Source organism: Oncorhynchus mykiss, chromosome 11, assembly GCF_057628025.1.
Source record: "Oncorhynchus mykiss isolate SJ-2025 chromosome 11, ASM5762802v1, whole genome shotgun sequence".
Taxonomy (NCBI): Eukaryota; Metazoa; Chordata; class Actinopteri; order Salmoniformes; family Salmonidae; genus Oncorhynchus; species Oncorhynchus mykiss.
In genome coordinates, this window is record NC_143032.1 from 14,080,892 (window position 1) to 14,105,823 (window position 24,932).

The 24,932-nt window shown below is 41.1% G+C and overlaps 1 long non-coding RNA gene across 1 annotated transcript; it reads right to left on the bottom strand.

Moving 5' to 3' along the window:
- Positions 1–23,450: 23,450 nt before the first annotated feature.
- LOC118937317 (uncharacterized) lies at positions 23,451–24,414 on the bottom strand. Its single transcript, XR_005034565.2, has 2 exons — positions 24,142–24,414; positions 23,451–24,030 (listed from the first exon to the last, which is right to left on the bottom strand). It is a non-coding gene; the product is annotated as an uncharacterized LOC118937317 (long non-coding RNA).
- Positions 24,415–24,932: the final 518 nt, after the last annotated feature.

The following is a 24,932-nucleotide window of genomic DNA, read 5'->3' on the forward strand; positions in this document are numbered from 1 at the left end:
ATTTTTTTGTACCCCCAGATCTGTATCTCGACACAATCCTGTCTCGGGGCTCTACGGACAATTGCGTCGACCTCATGACTTGATTTTTGCTCTGACATGTACTGTCAACGGTGGGACCTCATATAGACAGGTGTGTGACTTTCCAAATCATGTCCAATCATTCGAATTTACCACAGGTGGACTCCAATCGAGATGTTGAAACATCTCAAGGATGATGAATGGAAACAGGATGCGTCTGAGCTCAATTTCGTGTCATAGCAAAGGGTCTGAATACTCATTTCTGTTATGAGGTAATTTTGTTATTTATTTGTTCATAAATTTGCAAAAATGTCTAAACCTGTTTTCACTTTGTCACAATGGGATATTGTGTGTAGATTGATGAGGAAAAAATGTAATTTGATCCAATTTAGAATAAGGCTGTAATGTAACAATGTGGAAAAAGTCAAGTGGTCTGAATACTTTCCGAATGCACTGTACATAGAGTAATTGAACCCTGGTCACTTTAATAATGTTTACATACAGTATATACATATAAAAGTGGATAAAGCAGTATTCTAGTCATGGCTACTGCTATATTACTGCTGCTGTACACACCTTTTGTACAGTATGTGAATACAGTCCATACTGTGTATACAAACCATTCACTTGCGTCTTCAGAAAGTATTCACACCCCTTGATGTTTTCCACATTTTGTGTTAAAATGGTTTAAATTGAAATGTTGTGTTACTGGCCTACACCCTGTAATGTCAAAGTGGAATTCGTTTTTTTTTTTTTTTACAAATTAATAAAAAATGAAAAGCTCAAATGTCTTGAGTCAATAAGTTGCATGGACTCACTGTGTGCAAAAATAGTGTTTAACATGATTTTTTTATGACTACCAAATTTCTGTACCCCACACATACAGTTAACTGTAAGTCTAATGTTTTCAGTAGTTAATTATATTTTTTTGCCATGTAGCATTGTAGCTAATTACTGGAAATACTCACTAAGACCAAGGCGCAGCATGATTTGAATACATTCTTCTTTATTTACGAAGAACACGAAAAACACTAAACAAACGAACAAAACGACCGTGACGCTAATAATGAGTGCTGACATGCAACTACACATAGACAATAACCCACAAAACCAAAATGGCAACTTAAATAGGATCCCCAATCAGAGACAACGATAAACAGCTGCCTTCGATTGGGAACCAATTCAGGCCACCATAGACCTACAATAGTCCTACATTTACCTAGACATACCAAAACCCCATAGATATACAAAAACCCTATAGACAAGACAAAACACACATACCACCCTCGTCACACCCTGACCTAACCAACATAATAAAGAAAACAAAGATAACTAAGGTCAGGACGTGACACACTACTTTTATTGCAACAATATATCATACGGGTTAATTAGGCAATAATTGTCTTTCTTTTTTGACATCAGAGCTGCCTAATTCCCACTAAACAATAGTTTTTTGTGTTTTAATAGGCTAAATTACACATTCTGTTAACATTTGACTCCAGAGTGTTCTTTCTTGAAATTTGTAGTCTATGACATTTCAGATTTAGATACGATAATTTATCACAAAGTAGTTTGGATGTACTTTTCAAAGTAACTTTTTCCTAAGGGTAGTGTCATGACTCTCCCGTGAAGATCTGAAGGATCAGGTTACAGTGGGTCCGCTCTACAGCGCTCTCTCTCTCATAGAGCGGGAGAGCAGGAAGTCGGCTGTTTTGACAGTCGTAAATACCAAAACTCCTTTCCCCACTCTGCCAAAATGAAAGTTGAGTATCCCTTTGTTACCACAGAGAAAAACTTTACAGTATGATAACCTCAAAAGGTTGAATAATGTAACAATATTTCTGTATTCCAACCAGTTGGAGATGTCCGTGGGTATTTAAAGATCAATCCTGTTGAATTTGGTAATAATTTGTGATGTAACTAAAGATGGTAGGACAACATAACTGTTCTGTATCTCTTAATGTATATATCAGTCAGTGGCCACGCCCCCGTAAGCACAGATATTTACATTGGCATCATGGAACACCCACTTTTCTACACCAGTATAAAAGCCATTTCCGACTAAATTTACATTAGATCAGAAAACATGGAGCTTTTGCTACATGTTGAAATGGTTGGCAATTTTAAATATAGTCAAGAGAACACAGGGATGTGGTCCCCACGTTGAAATGGCTAACACTCTATGGACCAAGCAGACTAAGGTGTGAGCCGGATGTTGCAAAATCTACAACTCTACAAAAGGAACAGACCAGAGAACGTGGAGATCATCCGCACTCTGAAATTGTGAAGAAATCTACAAACTAAAGACCAATTATTCAGGATGCAGCTGTTTAAATACTTTAGTCTGCTAAACACATCCGATCTAAGAATATTTCCGAATGGAACTCTGACGTATCCATTAGGCAACCTACAACTATGGAAGACTTTGATCTCTGGTGGATGCAACCAGAGACTCTCTGATGAATTGTTATTCAGCAGACGGACCAGTGATCACAGAGATGGACAACAAAGGCATACACTTGTAAATATGTAAATTGCTATTTCTTTTCTAATGTGAGGTTGTTCATGTTCAAAGTATTAGCATTTACATGAGTGTAGTTATGAACTTATTACCGTGGGTCCCCTCCTGGTTTCCCGCTCTTGAGCTGTCCCCACCCCTTTCCTTTGTCTACCAAGCCATCATATCGGTTTCGTCCACTAGGGACTTTTCTTGGTATCATGTTAGTAACCAATGTATGACCTATTGTGTGTGTGTTTATGTAATTCTATGACTGATTAGTTAGTTAGTAAATCAATAATTAAGCTAATTTGTATTTTGCTGATTCATGATTTGATGCTAGGGTTCGTGCAGATATCCAATGGTTTGTGACATTCAGGAATGAGACTGATGAGGTAATAATACATTAATAGAAGACTGTAATCGATAAGGTATGCGTTAATTTGGGAAATAGAGACACTACAAACAATTTCCCGTGGTGCCACGACTTCCTAGTTAATTAAATGTACATGATTTAGTTTAATCACGTAAGGAATAATTACACATAGAGAATTGATTTGATAATATAACAGTCTTCACATGTAATGATTGTCAACGCTACGACAGTCGCTGTAGTGTAGCTTCACTTCTTCCAGTGTTAAGTAACTGATAGCTTGGTAAAATATATCTTCAGAGTATCTTCCCCAACACTGATTCACGACAAAGCACATTCTAATATTTCTACAACAGTACATTGCATTTTAGTTAGAATGTTTATACAGAACACATATTTGTTTACATACTGGATTATTGACACAGCTCACTCTAATATACTGTACCTACTGATGTACAGTACATATCATTCTTAGTACTCTATGTCCTGTGTAAAGTCCTCTGGTGTATTTACATATAGATTGTGTAGCTCAGTTGGTAGAACATGGTGCTTGCAACTCCAGGGTTGTGGGTTCAATTCCAACAGGGGAACAGTATGAAAATGTATTAACTTGCTACTGTAAGTTGCTCTGGATAAGAGCATCTGCTAAATAACTCAAATGTCATTGCATTTGGAATACTGTTATGGTGCTATTTGGGTTGTTAATTGGAAATGACATTTCCTCATGTATTTATTATTTGTGTACTTGTTTGACATTTTACTGCATTGTTAGGAGCTAGTAACATAAGCATTTTGCTGCACCCGCTATAACATCTGCTAGACTGTGTATGCGACCAATACGTTTTGAATTGATTTGATTTGCCCACTTCTTATTGGTCACTGATCATGTCACTCAGAACCAGGCAGACCAATCCATTCTCTCTGCTTGTCCATTACCACAGGTGCACTGTGGGACCGGGGGTGGCAGTAACAGTGTATCTGTCTGCTTACTCTAGCTCCGGTCCTTTGACACAGGTGGAAGTTTCCCCAGGAAGGGTGAATCAACTCAGACACGTTATTGCAGCTCCGGTCCCATCCTAATGACTGTACAGTGTGCAGCACCAGGAACAGTCAGAACCACGCAAGTACACATTGTTTCATGTTGCTGTTAGGAATATTCTTCTTTGTTGGTGGTATTCTGACTTGAGATCTGCTCACTTGAAACCCTAACTGTAGTAACAGTGGTTGCTATGGAGCAGATCAGACTGAGTTAGTACACATTCAACTCCTGTCATTGAACAGACAATTTATGTGTTCCCTTCCATCTGTTTTGGCAACGTTGTATATTTAACATAATCTTGGCTTTGTCCCAAATGACCACTCACTATAAACCAATAGGGGCCCGAGTCATTTCTAATATTGATTATTGGATTGTGTGTCCACTCAGGCGTCCTCTGGCATCTTGCTAAACGCCAAGTTATTTCCTTTAAACAGCTACTTCCTTCTATACTCTCAATAAGTGGGTTATAGACCACATTAGCTTTGGACTAGAGATGGACTAATAACAAAATCCCTTCTTGGGAAAGACAAGACAGACCTCTCCACTCCTCCTAATAAAGAACACAGCATGAACAACTGTGACATATTGAGGCAGCTAATGTGTTCATTACCAGTCATCATTACTGTGTTGGCAAATTGACTGCAAGACTTTTTACTGCCCCGACTGAGTTAGCTACTTAAAACAATCTAATATAGGGCTCCCGAGTGGCGCAGCAATCTAAGGTACTGCTAGAGACCCTGGTTCGATTCCAGGCTGTATCACAGCCAGCTGTGATTGGGAGTCCCATAGGGCGGCACACCATTGGCCCAGTGTTGACCAGGTTAGGGTTTGGCCCGGGGTTGCCTGTCATTGTTGGGGTGGCAGGGTAGCCTAGCAGAAAGAGCGTTGGACTAGTAACTTGCAACCAAAAGGTTGTAAGTTCAAATCCCTGAGCTGACAAGGTGAAAGTCTGTTGTTCTTCCACTGTTCCATCATTGAAAATAAGAATTTGTTCTTAACTGACTTGCCTAGTTAAATAAAGGTTAATGAATTATAAATACAAATTTGTTCTTAACTGACTTGCCTAGTTACATAAAAAACAGTTATTTAATACACAGAAGTTCAATTTGTTCCTGATAGAACCGGGGCAGTAATCCATCGCTGATGGTGGGGAACTGTGCTCGCGTTCATTAGGCACATAACAGGCAGCCGATTACTACCAATTCCAGGAAGCAATTATCATTTGATTGTTTTTTACGGGCTGTGATGTTATTTTTTAAGTTTCTTCCTCTATCTGGCGATGCTGGCCTGGCCCAAAGAAACGTTAATGTGTTTAGCTCTGAGGGCCCCTGTGGCACTCCATCACTCCACCCCACATCAGACAAGGTCCTATCCCAGACGTGATGATAGGGGGAACAGATATGAGGTCAGGCCCCTCCGGTGACTGGTGGTGGAGAGGAGAAACCTGCTGTGGTTCAGTACTCTTTAGGGGAATCTCAATTGCATTTCATTGATTCCTTGCGTACTCTCTCCTCACCTCCTTCTCAAAACCCATTGAATGAGAAGGTCAGAGTTTTGTTTTACAGCTGCACCATCGAGAGCATCCTGACGGGTTGCATCCCTGCCTGGTATGGCAACTGTTCGGCCTCCGACCGCAAGGCACTACAGAGGGTAGTGCGAACGGCCCAGTACATCACCGGGGCCAAGCTTCCTGTCATCCAGGACCTCTATACCAGGCGGTGTCAGAGGAAGGCCCTAAAAATTGTCAAAGACTCCAGCCACCCTAGTCATAGACTGTTCTCTCTGCTACCGCACGGCAAACAATACCGGAGCACTATGTCTAGCACCAAGAGGCTCCTAAATAGCTTCTACCCCCAAACCATAAGACTCCTGAACAGCTAATCAAATGCCCCCCCCACTGTAAAGTCTACAGCTGTTGTATTTGTCGCATGTGACAAATAACATTTGATTTGAATTAAGATTCTTTGCACTTTGCTAGTAAAAACAAAAGACACATTCGGCCCAAAACAGAAGAACAATGACAAAAAGAGGAAACCTATCACGTGAAATTCCATTAAAAAATGCTTGTGTTTGTTCTCCGTTGTTCTCGCTTTGTTCTCTGCTACAACCTAATCATTAGTTACTTTGAACATAGTGTGTTCTACAGTTGCTAATTCTCTGGGTTTTGAAGTCTATATTCCTCAGCCAGCCAGACATGCCAGGACCATCAGTGACACCGCAGGACCCACAGCCCGCCTCACAGTCTTTAAACGCCTGATATATGTATTAATGATGGTCCTCTTTTCCCATCAGTACACAAGGTCTGTGAAGGACTTCAAAGAGAAGGCCAACTTTCATGTCTGAGTAATTTGCCATCATAGTTAATGTAGGCATATTCAAACACGGTCAAAAAGGTCTTCTGAGCCTTGATATCATTGTTTCATGGCAGAAGCTGTTCAGATCTCACTTAGATTGTCATTTGGTTAAAGAGCGTGTGTCACTGTCCCTCTGTTACCATGGTGTGAAATATTTTATTTACTTCATCCCTTAATTATATACAATAATAATCCTGATATACCATATATCTTTCTTTTCTATATGTCACATTGGTGTCCATGGCTTTTTAAGAGTTGATTGGCATTATCATGTCATCGCACCATGGGATGAAAGAACACAAAGGACACCAAACATCCAAACGTCAAGTGTCAATTCAACAGAGGCCTCTGAAGTACATTGACGATCTGTCAGTATCTTTGACACACAATCTGGGGATAACACACTGGCACAACGTTTTACTGTTGAAATATTGTTTAGTTTAAAAAATATAGAAATTCAGTGAATGAATTGATAATATGGATGGAGAAGCCCATTGAATTACTTCTATAATTATATGGTCTCTGTAGAAGAGCCTATGTAATTATTACAAGATTAATGAGCACTGTACTGCACAATGTCAGCAGTGTGGTTTATCTGTGATTTAGAACAGCTGCTAGATGGGTAGTTCAGTTTTTACTCACTGTTCTTACAGCAATTGTGTATACTTTATTGCCTCAATGCTTGTGCTACTTAAGAACAAATTCTTATTGACAACGATGCCTTGGCGAGGGCCAAGTACAGTACTGAATAATAATAAATGTTCTATATTAGTAACCAGTATTCAGTGTTACATTCAAGTCTAACCAATACCTTAAAATGCATTGGATCAAAACACATCTGAAATGCTAACTCACTTTCCATTTTGCAGACAAGACGGTGTCTTTTTCCAGTATAATAGAGTGTGTAAAATATGTTCTACAGCTCACATCAATACTAAAATGAATGGAGCTAAGAGAGATGTAGACGTTACAAGCGCCAAAGCTCTACCAACTGAGCTACAGAGCTCTACCAACTGAGCTACAGAGCTCTACCAACTCAGCTACAGAGCTCTACCAACTGAGCTATGTTCCACTGAGCTACAGTGGAACATAAGGCCGCTACAAGCCCACACTATGCTGGATGCCACGGTCCTTTACAGCTTTTTTACACATCACCCGCTGACCCCCTGGTCATCTCCCTTGTAGTATCCACTGATGGTCAGTCTCTGCTACAGCTTCTAATTCCATCTTAAGAACAAGTAGCTTCTTCTTCTTTTTTATACGTTGGTTGTTATGCTTTTTGATCTGACCCTGGTGTAGAGATCTCTATTTATAAAGCAAGTAGGAGTCAGTGCTGATCTAGGATCAGTTTAGCCTTTTAGATCATAATTAATTTGATTACATGGACAGGAGGGATCTGATCCTCATGATTCTGAGCTTCACAGTAAAACATATGACAGTGCATGAGTAAACAAGATAAAAAATGTAGTAAAATTCTCTCTCTCTCGCGCTCTCTCTCGCTCTCTCTCTCTACCCTTGTGTAAAACCGGTTAACAGAAACACCCCCTGAAAGCATTGTTAGCGTGTCTGGGCAGAGGTTATGACATGGAGAGTGGGTGTAGACAAACCAACATTAGACAGAGACTAATTATCATCCAGACAGCCTTGGCGCTTCACTCTGCCAAGGGGGCGAGCACAGCCGAAGCTAAAGATAGGCTAGACTCCTTTGTCTGCATAATGAAACAATCCCTAATTAGCTATTGTTTTGACGGTGGACTTATTGTCTTATTTGGCATTAATAGACTGGTTTTATGCGGCACAAACATTCTATCCAAGATGTGAGAGAGTGCGAGGATGGCTTAGGCAGGCTATAGGCCTTACAGGAGAGTTGTGTGTGTTTATATAATCAATCTACAATGTTTGAATTTCCACTTTAACTATTAAACAAGTAAATATATTATTTCTGCCAGCCAGCATTCTAAATAGCAGTATTGTGACACCGTAGGCCTGTAGCTTAACATGAGAAAATGACGACCAAATAAAAATAAACATATGTCCATTAAAGCAAAGTCATAGGCTACTACCACATAATCTGATAGCCTAGCAACAGACCGCTGCATAGACGTTGACATTTCAGAACCATGGACAGCGATCGGTAGTCCATGCTTTGTGAGCGGCTGAAGCAATAGATTTTATTTTATGGGGGGGGGGGGGGGGTAAACTCAGACTTTGCAGAGGGGGGGGGGGGTCCAAAGAAACTGCGCTACGCCAGTGCCTCCCACCCTCACAAGACCTAGAGGGGCGTACATGGCCAGGGCTTGAACCCCTGGCATTATCCATCCCAATGAATGGGCCTTGATAGCCAATTAGGTGAGGAGGTGATATTGTCTGACCTACTCACCATGTAGGTGTGAAATGACGTGCACAAGGACCCTCAGAGCCCCCCCTAACCCTAACCCCTCACCTTGATAATAGGCTGCGGGGATTTCCGCTGCTCCAGTGGCAGGGGGTTGGGGTATTCCTGCACCGCTCATGCCCTACATTCATCTACATTCCTCTGACATGAGGGAACAAAGAAAGGATATCCCGTACCCTGTGCATGCAGCCTAATTCTCCTGAAATCTTCTAACTGAACGAAGAGACTTTGTTGATTACATTTATAAGACGGATGACATAAAGGTATTTGGGGATACGACTAAAAAAAGGGATGCTCAATGAAAAGGGTGGTATCCTGAAATGATGTTGTCTACCAAGAGGGAGAGTAAAAAGCTTTGATGCTCGAGACCAAAATATGGTCCGCCACAGTGGAAGTTGATGAAGCACTCTGCCCCTTGAAATCGTAATCTGCCCCTTGAAATCGTAATCATATGCTGCTGGTAGAAGCAATCCCCTGGTGTTTCAGCTGAATCTGTCTTGCCCTCTAGTCTGTACCCCCAATAACACCCCTCTGGGTCAAATCTCAGAATGGAGCAGCAAAGGTCATACGGGTGACCTTGAATAACCTTTACAAATCAAACCATGATAAGCTGTCAGCCTCTCCAAATGACCCGCCACAACATCCCAGGGAGGGAAGATATCATCTGTCTAGCCCTTTGTCATTTAATTTGTATCTGCAGCCTTTCCTTGGGTGTGTGAGCTAGTTGCAGACAGACTCTGTGCATATGGCTATTAATATCATAAATCTAATTCAAGACTGAAAAATCATCACTGCTCCCTTTTAATGAGTCATTGTGGGCCTTTATGTAACTGAAGAATTCCTTGCATTTAAAGGAGCCCCAGAAAGCATGATCAACAGTCGAGCAATATGTGCAGACAGTTTAGATTTAGCTACGAGAGTTCTCTGTTGACTGGGCTTCTCCGAATGCTGAGGTGTTGATTTTCTAAATTTCGATGTGACCGATGTCCGATGAAACTGCACATTTTCACACAATGACACAGATGTCCCACTGAGCTGGCTCAGATGTGAACAATGTACTCTAGTCTTTGGAACAGAGTCAAAGAGAATTATGGGGCCATGTAGATTCCCGAGGCTGTCTGAAGGAATTTGTGTGTGTGTGTGTGTCTGAGTGAGTAAGATATAGAGGCAGTGTGAGAATGTGGGGGAGAGAGCATGAATCAATTAATGTATTCAATTTTCTCATTATTCAATGAGCGAAGACTTGTTCTTTGAAATATCACAATCACTTTTGGGGCATTGAATCAAGATGTGGCATTGAATTAAAGATGCACTCTGGAACTTTTGTATCATTTCAGCCAGTAGTTTTGAAAGTGGTGCTCACAAGCCAAAAGTGGTCCCTGTTTTTTGTGTGCTACGTTATAAAATTGTGTACAATGTCACTCATTTCGTATGATATGTTACACCCTCTTTTGGCGGGGAATTCATATGATATGGAATCCAATTTGAATTCGTACCAATTTGTTGTGCTTATTAAGATCTTGTAGAGCATCTTTAAGTTGAGTTTTTTTCAGTCACGTCTCCTAAAGCAATGACTGTCTAACATCTTCACTGTAATTGAATGGCAGAGATTTGATGAAAACATTCCCCCAAACCTGACAACACTGCCTCTTGCTGGATTGAATCCAGGTAAAAATCTGTCGTTCTGCCCCTGAGCAAGGCAGTTAACCCACTGTTCCCCTGAGCAAGGCAGTTAACCCACTGTTCCCCTGAGCAAGGCAGTTAACCCACTGTTCCCCTGAGCAAGGCAGTTAACCCACTGTTACCCTGAGCAAGGCAGTTAACCCACTGTTCCCCTGAGCAAGGCAGTTAACCCACTGTTCCCCTGAGCAAGGCAGTTAACCCACTGTTCCCCTGAGCAAGGCAGTTAACCCACTGTTCCCCTGAGCAAGGCAGTTACCCACTGTTCCCCTGAGCAAGGCAGTTAACCCACTGTTCCCCTGAGCAAGGCAGTTAACCCACTGTTCCCCTGAGCAAGGCAGTTAACCCACTGTTCCCCTGAGCAAGGCAGTTAACCCACTGTTCCCCTGAGCAAGGCAGTTAACCCACTGTTCCCCTGAGCAAGGCAGTTAACCCACTGTTCCCCTGAGCAAGGCAGTTAACCCACTGTTCCCCTGAGCGAGGCAGTTAACCCACTGTTCCCCAGGCACCAACCCCTCTGATTCGGAGGGGTTGGGTTAAATGCGGAAGACACATTTCAGTTGAATGCATTCAGTTGTACAACTGACTAGGTCTCCCCTTTCCTCTTTCCTTCTTTGCAATATTCAGCTGTAGATGCTTATCATCTTGCACAACCTTGGATTCTGTTCCGTGGGAGTAAAATTCTCCCGACATGCATGGGACGATAATCTGCCTGTGCCTGTGGATAACGAATAATTTATAATAATAACAATAATAAGTAATATAACAAATTCCTCTTAATGCACTTTTGATTTCATGTGCTACAGCATATCAATTCAAATTATTTAACTGTAATTCATAACTTGCCCTTCTTCGAACTCCTGAGCCAAACTCTCACTGCCGTAGCATGAAAGAGGCCCCGTCCAGTCATGTGAAGAGTGGTCCGTTCTCTCTTGTCCTTCCTCTTGGAGTTCTGAGTGAGGGATGCAGAGCGGTCAGCTAGGACCTAGTCAGATGTCTATCCTTTAATCCAATTATCCAACTCCGTATGTTATCGTCCTCCGAGGCCCAAAGCAAGAAAAAAAGCAATTGAACGCTTGGAGAAATAAACCAGAAATATAATCGGGAAGGTACTTGTGTTAATGTATTGTTGCATTTACAGTAGCTCAAGTACAACTCCTTCAGGCCAGGCAAGAATCTATTGATTTCATCAATATCGGCTATATTTTGGTCAGTGGATGTTTGATTGTCTATGAAGTATTTTCTTATTCAAGTCGCATAAAAGCTTTTAACCACAGGAGTTTTTCAGGTCAAGTCATTGGGAAAGGAGGCCAGATGTGAAGGTGCTGATGTGAAACACAATGCAGGGAACTGTAGTTTTAAATATGGAAACCAAAGAACATTTCAGATTTATGATAACATGTGTTCTTACCAAACATGAATACATACATTTCTAATGTACTGTGTGTCAACTCTAGAATTGTATTGTATTAGACTGGACTGTACAAAGTGTTTCTGGTGCTATGGAGTTTGACTTTTATAGAACAAACTCTGTGTGTGTGTGTGTGTGTGTGTGTGTGTGTGTGTGTGTGTGTGTGTGTGTGTGTGTGTGTGTGTGTGTGTGTGTGTGTGTGTGTGTGTGTGTGTGTGTGTGTGTGTGTGTGTGTGTGTGTGTGTGTGTGTACATTCTTGCGCCCCCCCTTGGGTTGTGCCGTGGCGGAGATCTTTGTGGGCTATACTCGGCCTTGTCTCAGGATGGTAAGTTGGTGGTTGAAGATATCCCTCTAGTGGTGTGGGGGCTGTGCTTTGGCAAAGTGGGTGGGGTTATATCCTTCCTGTTTGGTCCTGTCCGGGGGTTATCATCGGATGGGGCCACAGTGTCTCCTGACCCCTCCTGTCTCAGCCTCCAGTATTTATGCTGCAGTAGTTTATGTGTCAGGGGGCTAGGGTCAGTTTGTTATATCTGGAGTACTTCGCCTGTCTTATCCGGTGTCCTGTCTTATCCGGTGTCCTTATCCTGTGTGAATTTAAGTATGCTCTCTCTAATTCTCTCTTTCTCTCTTTCTTTCTCTCTCTCGGAGGACCTGAGCCCTAGGATCATGCCTCAGGACTACCTGGAATGATGACTCCTTGCTGTCCCCAGTCCACCTGGCCGTGCTGCTGCTCCAGTTTCAACTGTTCTGCCTGTGATTATTATTATTTGACCATGCTGGTCATTTATGAACATTTGAACATCTTGGCCATGTTCTGTTATAATCTCAATCCGGCACAGCCAGAAGAGGACTGGCCACCCCTCATAACCTGGTTCCTCTCTAGGTTTCTTCCTAGGTTTTGGCCTTTCTAGGGAGTATTTTCCTAGCCACCGTGCTTCTACACCTGCATTGCTTGCTGCTGTACGAAGGGCTGTATAAATAAATTTGATTTGATTTGCATGCCTGTGACTGTCTGTCTGGGTGTGGGTGTGCGTGCATGCACATGTGAGTGTTTGTGTGAGTGAAGTCTTCTCAGGGAGACTAATGGAAGAGAGGCGACGCAAGCATGGGGCGAGATAAAAATGACTGCCATAGGAATGTATTACTGTTGATCCTATTTGACAATCCCTGTGCGTAAATCATGGATGGGATATTATCCATGAGTTAGAGAGTGGGAGACAAGACTGTGTTTGTGTTGAATAATGGAAAAACCTGTGACTCAATTGTATTAGGATTTATATTGCGAAACATAAGTCATCATGATTATGTTTGGATGCAGTGGATGTAGAGCAAACCATATCTTTCTGTGGGTCTGAATCAAATTCTCAATGATGTGTGTGTTTGGTGTCCATCACTAACGAAGGTGACATATGGTATGTGGCATTTGCTTGCTGTTTCTCGATATCATAGAATATAAACTATTTCGATATTTGTTTCTTTACCTTGAAAGCAGTCAATGGACGTTGGAGTGGCTGAATTCCACACTTTAGTTTTGTTAAACTAGCCACTGCAAACAATTGACAACACGAGCGGTAAGCAATGTTCAGTGTATGCTTATTAACAATCCTTTCAACATATTTTATCAATTCCATGTTACCCCAGCACATAATTTCTCTATTTGTTGACAATTACATACAGTTGAAGTCTGACATTTACATACACCTTAGCCAAATACATTTAAACTCAGTTTTTCACAATTCCTGACATTTAATCCTAGTAAACATTCACTGTCTTAGGTCAGTTAGGATCACCACTCTATTTTAAGAATGTGAAATGTCAGAATAATAGTAGAGAGAGTGATTTATTTCAGCTTTTATTTCTTTAATCACATTCCCAATGGGTCAGAAGTTTTCATACACCCAATTAGTATTTGGTAGCATTGCCTTTAAATTGTTTAACTTGGGTCAAATGTTTTGGGTAGCCTTCCACAAGATGAATTTTGGGCCATTCCTCCTGACAGAGCTGGTGTAACTGAGTCAGGTGTGTGGGCCTCCTTGCTCGCACACGCTTTTTCAATTCTGCCCACAAATTTTCTATAGGATTGAGGTCAGGGCTTTGTGATGGCCACTCTAATACCTTGACTTTGTTGTCCTTAAGCCATTTTGCCACAACTTTTCCACATAATATTCCTACCTCATCATTGTTGGGAAGGGCCAGCTATTTTGTGAAATGCACCTGTGAAGTGCACCAGTCCCTCCTGCAGCAAAGCACCCCCACAACATGATGCTGCCAATAACGTCCTTCACGGTTGGGGTGGTGTTCTTCAGCTTGCAAGCCTTCCCCTTTTTCCTCCAAACATAACGATGGTCATTATGGCCAAACAATTATATTTTTGTTTCATCAGACCAGAGGACATTTCTACGAAAAGTATGAACTTTGTCCCATCTGCAGTTGCAAACCGTAATCTGGCTTCTTATGGCAGGTTTGGAGCAGTGGCTTCTTCCTTGCTGAGCGGCTTTTTAGGTTATGTTGATATAGGACTCGTTTTGCTGTGGATATAGATACTTTTGTACCCGATTCCTCCAGCATCTTCACAATGTCCTTTGCTGTTGTTCTGGGATTGATTTGCACTTTTTTCACCAAAGTACGTTCATCTCTAGGAGACAGAACGTGTTTTCTTCCTGAGCGGTATGACGGCAGCATTGTCCCATGGTGTTTATACTTGCGTGCTATTGTTTGTACAGATAAACGTGGCACCTTCAGGTGTTTGGAAATTGCTCCCAAGGATGAACCAGACTGGAGGAGGTTTACAATTTGTTTTCTTTTGTTTTGGCTGATTTCTTTTGATCTTCCTATGTTGTCAAGCAAAGAGGCACTGAGTGTGAAGATAGGCCTTGGAATACATCCACAGGTAAACCTCCAATTGACTCAAATGTTGTCAATTAGCCTATCAGAAGCTTCTAAAGCCATGACATCATTTTCTGGAATTTTCAAAGCTGTTTAAAGGCACAGTCAACTTATTGCATGTAAACTTCTGACCTACTGGAATTGTGATACAGTGAATCATAAGTGAAATAATCTGTCTGTAAACAATTGTTGGAAAAATTACTTGTGTCATGTACAAAGTAGATGTCCTAACCGACTTGCCAAAACTATAGTTTATTAACAAGAAATGTGTGGAGAGGTTGAAAAAATTGTTTTAATGACTCCAACTTAAGTATATGTAAACTTCCGCCTTCAACTGTATGTTTATGAGATTAAATAGTGTATCGTGGATACTAACTAACATGAAAGCCTGGTAAGGAGAACACTGTGGATAGGAGAGGTGATTAATTACAACATCGGAGAAAGGATCTCCCCCAATGAGGTTGGTACCTACTGCCTATGGGTAAAGGAGTTTATTACAGATGAAAGATTCATCAGCACACCCCAATACCACGCTATTGCATTCGAGAGGTGCCAGAGAGACGTACAGCATAGTGTCTCACTAGTCAACAGTGTGCCACTAGAGATAGCTTGGTCACAGAGCTCAGTTTGCTCTGTGTGAGTCACAATGCAGAGGCAGTTGTCTGCATAGAAAGATTCTATTTGTATGCTTGTCTACATCTTCCTCGAGTCGACACAGAACTAATTTTCTGGGTGCCAGTCACAGTGGTAGGGTGTGGAGATTTGACGGAGGTTCCTGACCTGACCAATTCTGCTGTTTAGTGTGTTTTCTATGCTGAGTTTAACTTTTTTTGTACATATTGTCTCCGCTATCACTTCCTTTGACCGAAAAATCTATCCTGTTGCCTAGTCACTTTACGCATACCTATATGTACATATCTACCTCAATTTCTTCTTACCCTTGCATATCAACTCTGTACTGGTACCCCGTGTATATAACCAAGTTATCGTTACTCATTGTAAATGTATTCCTTGTGTTATTATTTTTCGGTTATTTTTCATTTTTTCTCTGCATTGTTGGGAAGGGCCTGTAAGTAAGCATGTCACATGTCACTCTTGCTGCAGACGACACCATTTTGTATACTTCTAGCCCTTCTTTGGACACTGTGTTAACTAACCTCCAGACGAGCTTCAATGCCAAACAACTCTCCTTCCGTGGCCTCCAACTGCTCTTAAACGAAAATAAAACTAAATGCATGCTATTCAAACGATCACTGCCCCCACCTGTCCGCCCATCCAGCATCACTACTCTGGACGGCTCTGACTTAGAATACGTGGATAACTACAAATACCTAGGTATCTGGCTAGACTGTAAACTCTCCTTCCAGACTCACATTAAGCATCTCCAAACAAAAATTAAATCTAGAATCGGCTTCCTATTTCGCAAGAAAGCTTCCTTCACTCATGCTGCCAAACATACCCTCGTAAAACTGACCATCCTACCGATCCTTGACTTCGGCGATGTCATCTATAAAATAGCCTCCAACACTCTACTCAGCAAACTGTATGTAGTCTATCACAGTGCCATCCGTTTTGTCACCAAAGCCCCATGTACTACCCACCACTGCGACCTGTTCGATCTCGTTGACTGACCCTCGCTTCATACTCATCGTCAAACCCACTGGCTACAGGTTATCTACAAGTCTCTACTAGGTAACGCCCCGCCATATCTCAGCTCGCTGGTCACCATAGCAGCACCCACTCGTAGCACACGCTCCAGCAGGTATATCTCACTGGTCACCCCCAAAGCCAATTCCTCCTTTGGTCGCCTTTCCTTCCAGTTCTCTGCTGCCACTGACTGGAACGAACTGCAAAAATCACTGAAGCTGGAGATTCCCATCTCCCTCACTAGCTTTAAGAACCAGCTGTCAGAGCAGCTTACATATCACTGCACCTGTTCATAGCCCATCTGTATACAGCCCATCTATCTACCTCATTCCCATACTGTATTAATTTATTTTGCTCCTTTTGCACCCCAGTATCTTGCACATCCATATTTGCACATCTACCACATCCATATTTGCACATCTACCATTCCAGTGTTTAATTGCCATATTGTAATTACTTTGCCACCATGGCCTATTTATTGCCTTAACTCCCTTATTTGACCTTATTTGCACTCACTGTATATAGACTTTGTTTTCTTTTGTTCTACTGTATTATTGACTGTATGTTTTGTTCATCCCATGTGGAACTCTGTGTTGTTGTATGTGTCGAACTGCTATGCTTTATCTTGGCCAGGTCGCAGTTGCAAATGAGAACTTGTTCTCAACTAGCCTACCTGGTTAAATAAAGGTGAAAAAAAATATGTAATAATAATAATCTGTTGCAACAGGCTCATTGCTTAAAACAGTTTTTTTGATGCTAGTGGTTGTATTCATTTGGGATTTATCACATCCCACATCCCACATTTTGTTGAGTGACAGAAGGTGCACCTGTGTAATGATCATGCTGTTTAATCATCTTCTTGGTATGCCGCAGAGGAAGACAGAGGAGGATAAAAGCAGAGTGGAGAGGAAGAGGGGATGTAGCACAGAGCACCATCTGCTACCTTAGTAGTCCTGATTAGGCTTACATACTCGCCTTGTTTCATTGTGTTACCTCTTGATAAGCTCTGACTCAGACAGGAAGTGGATTGACGTTTACTTCCAGCATGTGCTTAGTTTTGAAAACCAACACTAGGAAACAGTGACTAGGGTCTGGTTTCAATTATACTCTTTCGACATTGAGGAACTACGCCACTGTCTACGCCACTACCTTATCTGCTTGAATAAAATACTAAATAGTAGCTAGCAAGATGCAGATCACTGAGGTTACTTTTAATTAGTTAATTTTGCAAGCGGCTTGTTTGCATCAACTAATTGTTTTATTTATTTTTATTGAACCTTTATTGAACTTAATTTAATTTAACAAAAACCACTGTGAAGGACTTGCCTGGTTTCGATTCGCGATGATCTGGCATGTCTGCCTCCTGATTTGTTGGGAGAGTTATCTGTCTGAAGAGGACCCAGCTTGGAATTTTATTTTTCCTTGTTGAAGTTGCCAACTAGAGTCACTGTTGCCTATGGTCAGGTTTTCAAGAATAGTACCGTATATGCTGGGAGGGCTGTGACTCTTGATTAATCAAAGTAATTCCATGGAAGGAAGGTCAGGGTGAGCTAAATGCTTACTTGCAAGCTTCCTCAACAGTCCAGTGCAATATCAGTAATAATCAAGAATAACAAGTAAGTCAGGATTTAACACATTACATATTAGGTCAGGAGGAACTGACTGATTTATCTTAGCAGTGACGGCTGTGCTGTAACCACACATGACTGGGTTCAATGTTTAGGTCACCCGGCTAGCAGGAAAAGTAACTCCAGCTAAAGTCAAACTGATATGGAAAAGCGCCAGACCGTTCTTCACACGGATACACATAACTGTCCACCGGTGGGGGGTAATGTCTGAAAAATATGAGTTGCGTTGAGAAACCTTTATGAGGTGTTGAAGAGATGATTAGTCTAAAAAACAAATACTAGCCCGAAAGCCTTATCCTAAATCACAGCATTTCTCGCCCCACTTTCCCGCAAAACTGGGCAAATATTGAAGAAAGAAACATTAAGTCTTTATACCCCGAGAGCCCTCACTCCTTCTGTTGAATTTGCCATTGTTCCGAGGAGAAATAACATTGATGGGAGCCTGCAGAGCTCATATGAGAATTACAGTGTTAGACCTCCCTATTTTCAAATTCAATTACTTTATCTCCGCACTCATCACATACGGCCTATCCCCCAATACATCATAATGATTGTGTCAAGAGCACTTGAGATGATGATCCAAGAAAAGTTTGTGGAATTTCCTGATTTATTCCTCTCCATCTTCCCTCATCTGTCTGTAGCAGCAGAATATATTTATTTTGGGGGGGGGGGGGGGGGGGGGGGAACTATTTGCCAAAGAAGCATTAAGCCATGCAGAGCCTTGGCATGGTTTTTAGACTGGGGGTAGAACTACATTACGTACAAACGATACATCTAAAATGTGTTCCTCTGTCGTTGAATCCAGTAGCTTGCAGTATTAGATTGTTGTATGCTTCTATATATGATAATGTATTGTGAATCATGTTCAGAAATTAAAACATTTCATCCATGTTCATCTCATTGTCAAGCAACGTGAAGGGGGAATGACCACACACACACACACACACACACACACATCTCATTGTCAAGCAACGTGAAGGGGGAATGACCACACACACACACACACACACACACATCTCATTGTCAAGCAACGTGAAGGGGGAATGACCACACACACACACACCTCATTGTCAAGCAACGTGAAGGGGGAATGACCACACACACACACACACACACACACACACACACCTCATTGTCAAGCAACGTGAAGGGGGAATGACCACACACACACACACACACACACACACACTAGGAAGAATGTACAATTAAAGTCAGGGTAAACTCAGACTCATTACTGTGCATTCACTTCACGTACCGGATGACTGGCACTGCATGGCTGGATGACACCACTGAGAGCTTTTACAGTTGCACTGAAGGTGAAGGGATCCTGACCTGTAGACCAATGTGATCAGCCATGTGCATCATCATTGGTGTCACTGCTCCTCACATCACTTGTTAGCTTGGCACTCATTCAGTTTTGCTAATCATGTTGTCGTTCAGTGACCTTGACATTCATAGTTACGTCAGAGAAGGATTCAAGGAATTGGTTGACATACAGTAGTTGATTACTTTGTCACAATGCATGAAACCAAGACATTTTTGTATTTTTATAAACCAACTTCAAGATTTTCTTGACATGTACAGTATTATCTCTGGACACAACATGTTCTTCTGTAACTTCCGTTCATTTTACAAAAAGTGCTCTCAATCGGGTGTTTGTGAAGAGTTCAAGGACACACTACAAGAATCTAGCATCCAACAAGGAGATAAGCCCCCCTTCACCTCCTCTTCAACTTTTCACACTAGCAGAATGAGCCTGAAGAGGAAAGAGCTCATTATCCTCTAACTGGTTTAATGAAATGGAAGCGGTGACATGTAGATGGAGAGTTTGTGAAGCGCTACACTGTTCTGTGAACATCCACTGTCCTGTTCAAGGCAGGTAGACATGCTGATAAATTATCTTTGTGCTGCTGCTGTAGTGCAGCGGACCTTTGCCTCCACAGGTCCCCTGGGAACCTGGGAGCAAGGAGACGTCTAGACGAATCCAATTGAAAACACTAGGGGGGGGGGGGGGGTAGTAATAAGCTAACGTATGGAGTTGTTTTAAGATGTCATACCAATGATCATTTAGCTATTTTATTTTGAATTTTAGGTATAAAAAAATTATATATATATTTTTTAGGAAAGACATTGAATTTGGCTTTCTATTAGCCCATAGAAACACACTGAATAACAGATTAATACATGGAAAAACAGTGTCTGTCCTATATCTGAGCAATAGCAGAAAGATCAGAACATTTTTTGGGACGCTACAGACATCTCATGGTCTGACAAACACCGCTGTTGCTCAGCCAAATTCCACCGCAGATGGACCATTGGCGGATGCGGTGGATATAGACGTGGATGTAGCACACAGATATCTCTAGCTTTATCAGACACATTTTGATGGGGATTTTCTTTTTATGCTAATTTGATTTCCTCTGGGTGAGGACATCGACTCTAGGGAGTTTAAGTTAAAGTAATAAAAACGTAAACTTTAAAAACTTGAGAGACATGAAAAATACATTTGCAAGGGAAATATTGCTGTTGTGTTAATATGTTTTAAATTTTAAATTAGTTATTTCCCAACAAAAATAATTGTATACTTTTGTTGGACTGGATGCTCATGTTAAACCTTTATTACCATTTATGAGAAAAAAGATGTGGCTTAGAGCTCCCTCACAACCCTAGGAAAGTTGCATTCCACTTCTTGTGTGTAAAAGCCTACAGTAATATTTAAATATAAGAATCTGCCTCAGCACAGATGGCTAGCTATTTGGCAGTAGCATCCAATCAGATATTTCCATTATTTACACAAAAGAATGAATACCGCATCAACAAGCTCAAATATAGCATGCCTGTCTGTTCGTTGAAGATAAGAGATGTGAATGTCCCTCTAACATTTTTACTTGCAACGCATACTAAATGCATAGATTTTACCACAGAGAAATATAGTAAAAGAGCACTTTCAGAAAGTATTCATACCCATTGACTGCAAATCACTGAAATACAGAAATAGCTCATTTACATAATCATTCACACCCCTGAGTCAATAATTTGTAGAAGCACCTTCAGCCGTGATTACAGAATCTTTCTGGGTAAATCTTCTTGGTAAGCAACTCCAGTGAAGATTTGCTCTTGTGTTTTAGGTTATTGTCCTGCTAAAAGATCAATTAATCTCCCAGTGTCTGGTGGAAAGCAGACTGAACCAGGTTTTCCTCTAGGATTTTGCCTGTGCATAGCTCCATTCCATTTATTTTTTTATCCTGAAAAACTCCCCAGTCCTTAACAATTACAAGCATACCCATAACATGATGCAGCCCCCATTATGCTTGGAGAGTCTTACTCAGTAATGTGTTGAATTGGATTTGTGATTTTGTTATCTTTGTGATTGAATTTGTGTTTGAAATTCACCGCTTGACTGAGGGACCTTACAGAAAATTGTACTGTATGTGTGGAGTACAGAGATGAGGTAGTCATTCAAAAATCATGTCCATGCAATTTATTATGCGACTTGTCAAGCTAAGTTTTACCCTTGAATGTATTTAGGCTTGCCATAACAAAGGGTTGAATACTTATTGACTGAAGACTTGCCAGCTTTTCATGTTTAATTAATTTGTAAAATTTCTAAAAAATATAATTCTACTTTGACATTGTGAGGTACTGTTGTGGAAAAGGTCAAGGGGTGTGAATACTTTCTGAAGGCACTGTATCATGGTTTACCTGAAAGCATACTCTGTGAAATTGGGATAGCCTGAGGGGTTGCTGCTTGCATCTGGTATTCCATTTGCTGTAGACTAGCCTCTGTGACTAAATCGGTGGTTTATTGAGGGGACAGACAGTTTTTACAGGCCCATTAGAGGAGAGAATTAGCCGGAAGGTTTTAGCGGCCTCCAAAAACATTTTTTTATGTACCGTAGCGTTTGATGAGCTGCGAGCTGTGTTAGTGTGGTTGGTGGCCAGATCCACCATAGAAGCCTACAATATATATTATATGAATAGATTAGAAATGAGGAGAGTTAGGCCTACAAACCAAAAGTGTTTTAAAACGATTTGCATTTAAATCGGTCTGTCATTCAATTATTGCACGGAGTAGAGAAGATTTGTCATCATAGACCCTGTCTACTCAATTAAAAGTGTATATATTTCTGTTTATCAAGAGTGAGACTTCTCCTTTCACATGTAGTGAGTTTAGACTGATTCACCATTTACAAGTTGCCAGTAGCCAGTAGCCTACTAGCAGCCACAGCACAAGGATTAGTATCTAAATTTTTCACAATACCCATTTTAACTGACCGGCTACACAATTGTTTTACATTATGTGACAATACTTGTTAGTTATAATCAAGGAAGGGTAAATTGACATACAGTAAACATGAGCATAACAGGCCAGCAGCAGAAGCAGCATTTCATCATTCCACAACATTGCCAGATTTTTCAACTAACCTGGTAAAGGCAATACTATCTTCGTTCTCGATTCTGGAAAATAGTCCACTAATTAAAATATTTAATTCATGTTAGAAATGTCTGTGTTCAGTTGCAAGGGTCCGTTTGAATTTAGAAAATGCGCCGTTATTCAAATAAATCATTGTTTTGGTCCATGAAGTAATCCAACAATGTGTACAGCGCCATCTTGTCTATTTCAAGTCTTCTCTCATTGAGCGAGAAGATAGTGTTGCCAATACCAGGTTAATTGAAAATATTTCTGGCAATGTTTTGTATTGCCAAACCTGTAACTCCCAGTAATGGATACCAAAAATGTTAGGTTAAATAACATTATCTGGTATTACAATCTGTAGCTAGTGGTGCATCCACAGTCTCTCATCTGGATGGTTAGGTAAACACTGTGACACACTTATCAATGAATTAATCTATTTACAACCAACAACGCTCATATGAAATTTGTTTACCCCACTGTATCAAAGAATCCTAGTCCTAGACTGCTTGTGTTTCTCTGTGGAATAACAGAGCTCTCACCACAGGCTTTTTCAATTCAACAGACAAAATGTTTTGATTCATTCCCCCACTTGATGCTTTTGCTGTGATAACAGTACACAGGAAATTGCTGTCATTCGTCTGGTTGCGTCCCCAGAGGGTAAGATATCAAAAGCTCAAAAAGTAACTTTTTAAAACAGAGCCTTTGGACAGGCTCATTTCCCCACCATTAATTTTATTGTTTTGAGATCACGTTCTAGTCGTTTATCATTTATTTAACAGTTTCTCCCCCACAGGATTAATGTTGCTATAACACACACACGCACACGCACACGCACACGCACACACACACACACACACACATATGCATGAGGGTGTCCACTGTCAGTAGCTTGGTATATGGCTTATGTGTTACAACATGGATAATGCATCTAGTGATACCCATTTACAGTTTATTCTGATTGCTTCGGCACTATCTTTGAAACTACAGGCTATTTTTGCAAAACTCTACACACTAACCACAAAACCTTATTTCTTGTTTTTGTGTCAATACAGTACACACAAACCCTCATTTGAATAAGCACACAAAGCACCAACTAAGCACTGATAGTATAAATGAAAACACTTTTCATGCTTTATGCTTTTTCAGTGTACAGGGCATAGCAGTTTACAACAAAGTCCATTGTCATACATGTAGTAAACACACATACACACAGGTATCCAAATGTGTAAAGTATGGATGTGTATTCTGAACATAATGCACTATCAATACAAATAAGTAGAAAACGTTTTTTTTTTTTTCTCCAAACACTCAAACAACAAAAGTGCAGTAGAAGAAAACAAAAACATTTGTGCTAGAAACAAAAAAGAACAGAATAGTTTTTTGATAACGTACCTGGGCTGCTCTGGCCCCTGGTCATTAGGGATCAGTCTGTTGTGGAGGGGGTCCAGAAATGTGATAATGTGTGCAGTGTTGTATGGGCCTAGGATTGCATGATGGTGAAGGACGCCGTTTTGACTAATAGCTGTACACATTGTTATGTTGCCACCAAGTTGTCCAAGTTGATGATGGCACGGTGTCCGATGATATTTCTGCCGCGGCCCCTTGTTTTTGCAAGGTTGAAACCTGCCTCGTCCACATATATTAGCTCATGGTGCACTGCATCTGCTTCTAGCTCCATGACTCTCTGAAAGAGACAAAACAATGTAGCACAGTAGGAAAAGACAGGGATCAGTCAATATGATGTAGTACCATACACTTCCAGATCCAGTACCGAAGATAGGATGGTATAGCTTACCTGCACATATTCATATCTCAGTTGTTTTACACTGTCTGAGTTTCTTTCGAAAGGGACTCTGTACAGCTGCTTCATCCTAATTCTATTGCGTTTCAGTAGACGAGACAGTGCAGCGAGACTCACTCTGTTGACGTTTTGGAATATCGTGTTATCTGCCATTATGGGGTCCTGTAGCTCTCTTAGTCTGATGCAGTTATTTGCAATGACCATCTTTACAATGTGGGTCTCCTGCTCTGTCGACCTCTTCCACCAGGTACTGGTTTTCTTGCAGTTCTGTAAAACATTTGAATGGTTTTAGTGATAGATACTTCTCATTATGAAAGTACAGTACATATTACTATACCAGTATAACTACAGCACTTAGTTACTTACCGGTTCTCATTTCAACATATCCGGATGATACCTGCAACAGTATAGCGGCTCAGATTTGGTTGAACCCATTGCCCAGCCTCCCTCATGCTCATCCCATGGCTGACAACATGGTCAACCACAGTCGCTCTGATTTCATCAGTTATTGTGTTCCTGACTTCCCTTCCTCTTCCCCGTCGTCTCCTTCTGCCCATCCTACTTCACCCCTTCCTTCTCCTCCTCCTCCTCTTACTTACTCACCTCCTCGTCCTCTTCATCCTCCTCTAGTTTTCACCCCTCTTACTCTCTGTCCAGTATTGGCCTCCATTGTTGTTCAAACCAAATGTTTACCTGTGGCCTATTTATAGTGCTCAAGCTCTGATTTGTAAGCTCTGATTTGTAACTCATTATCTGAAAGTGTTTTAACATGTGTCAATGTGGAA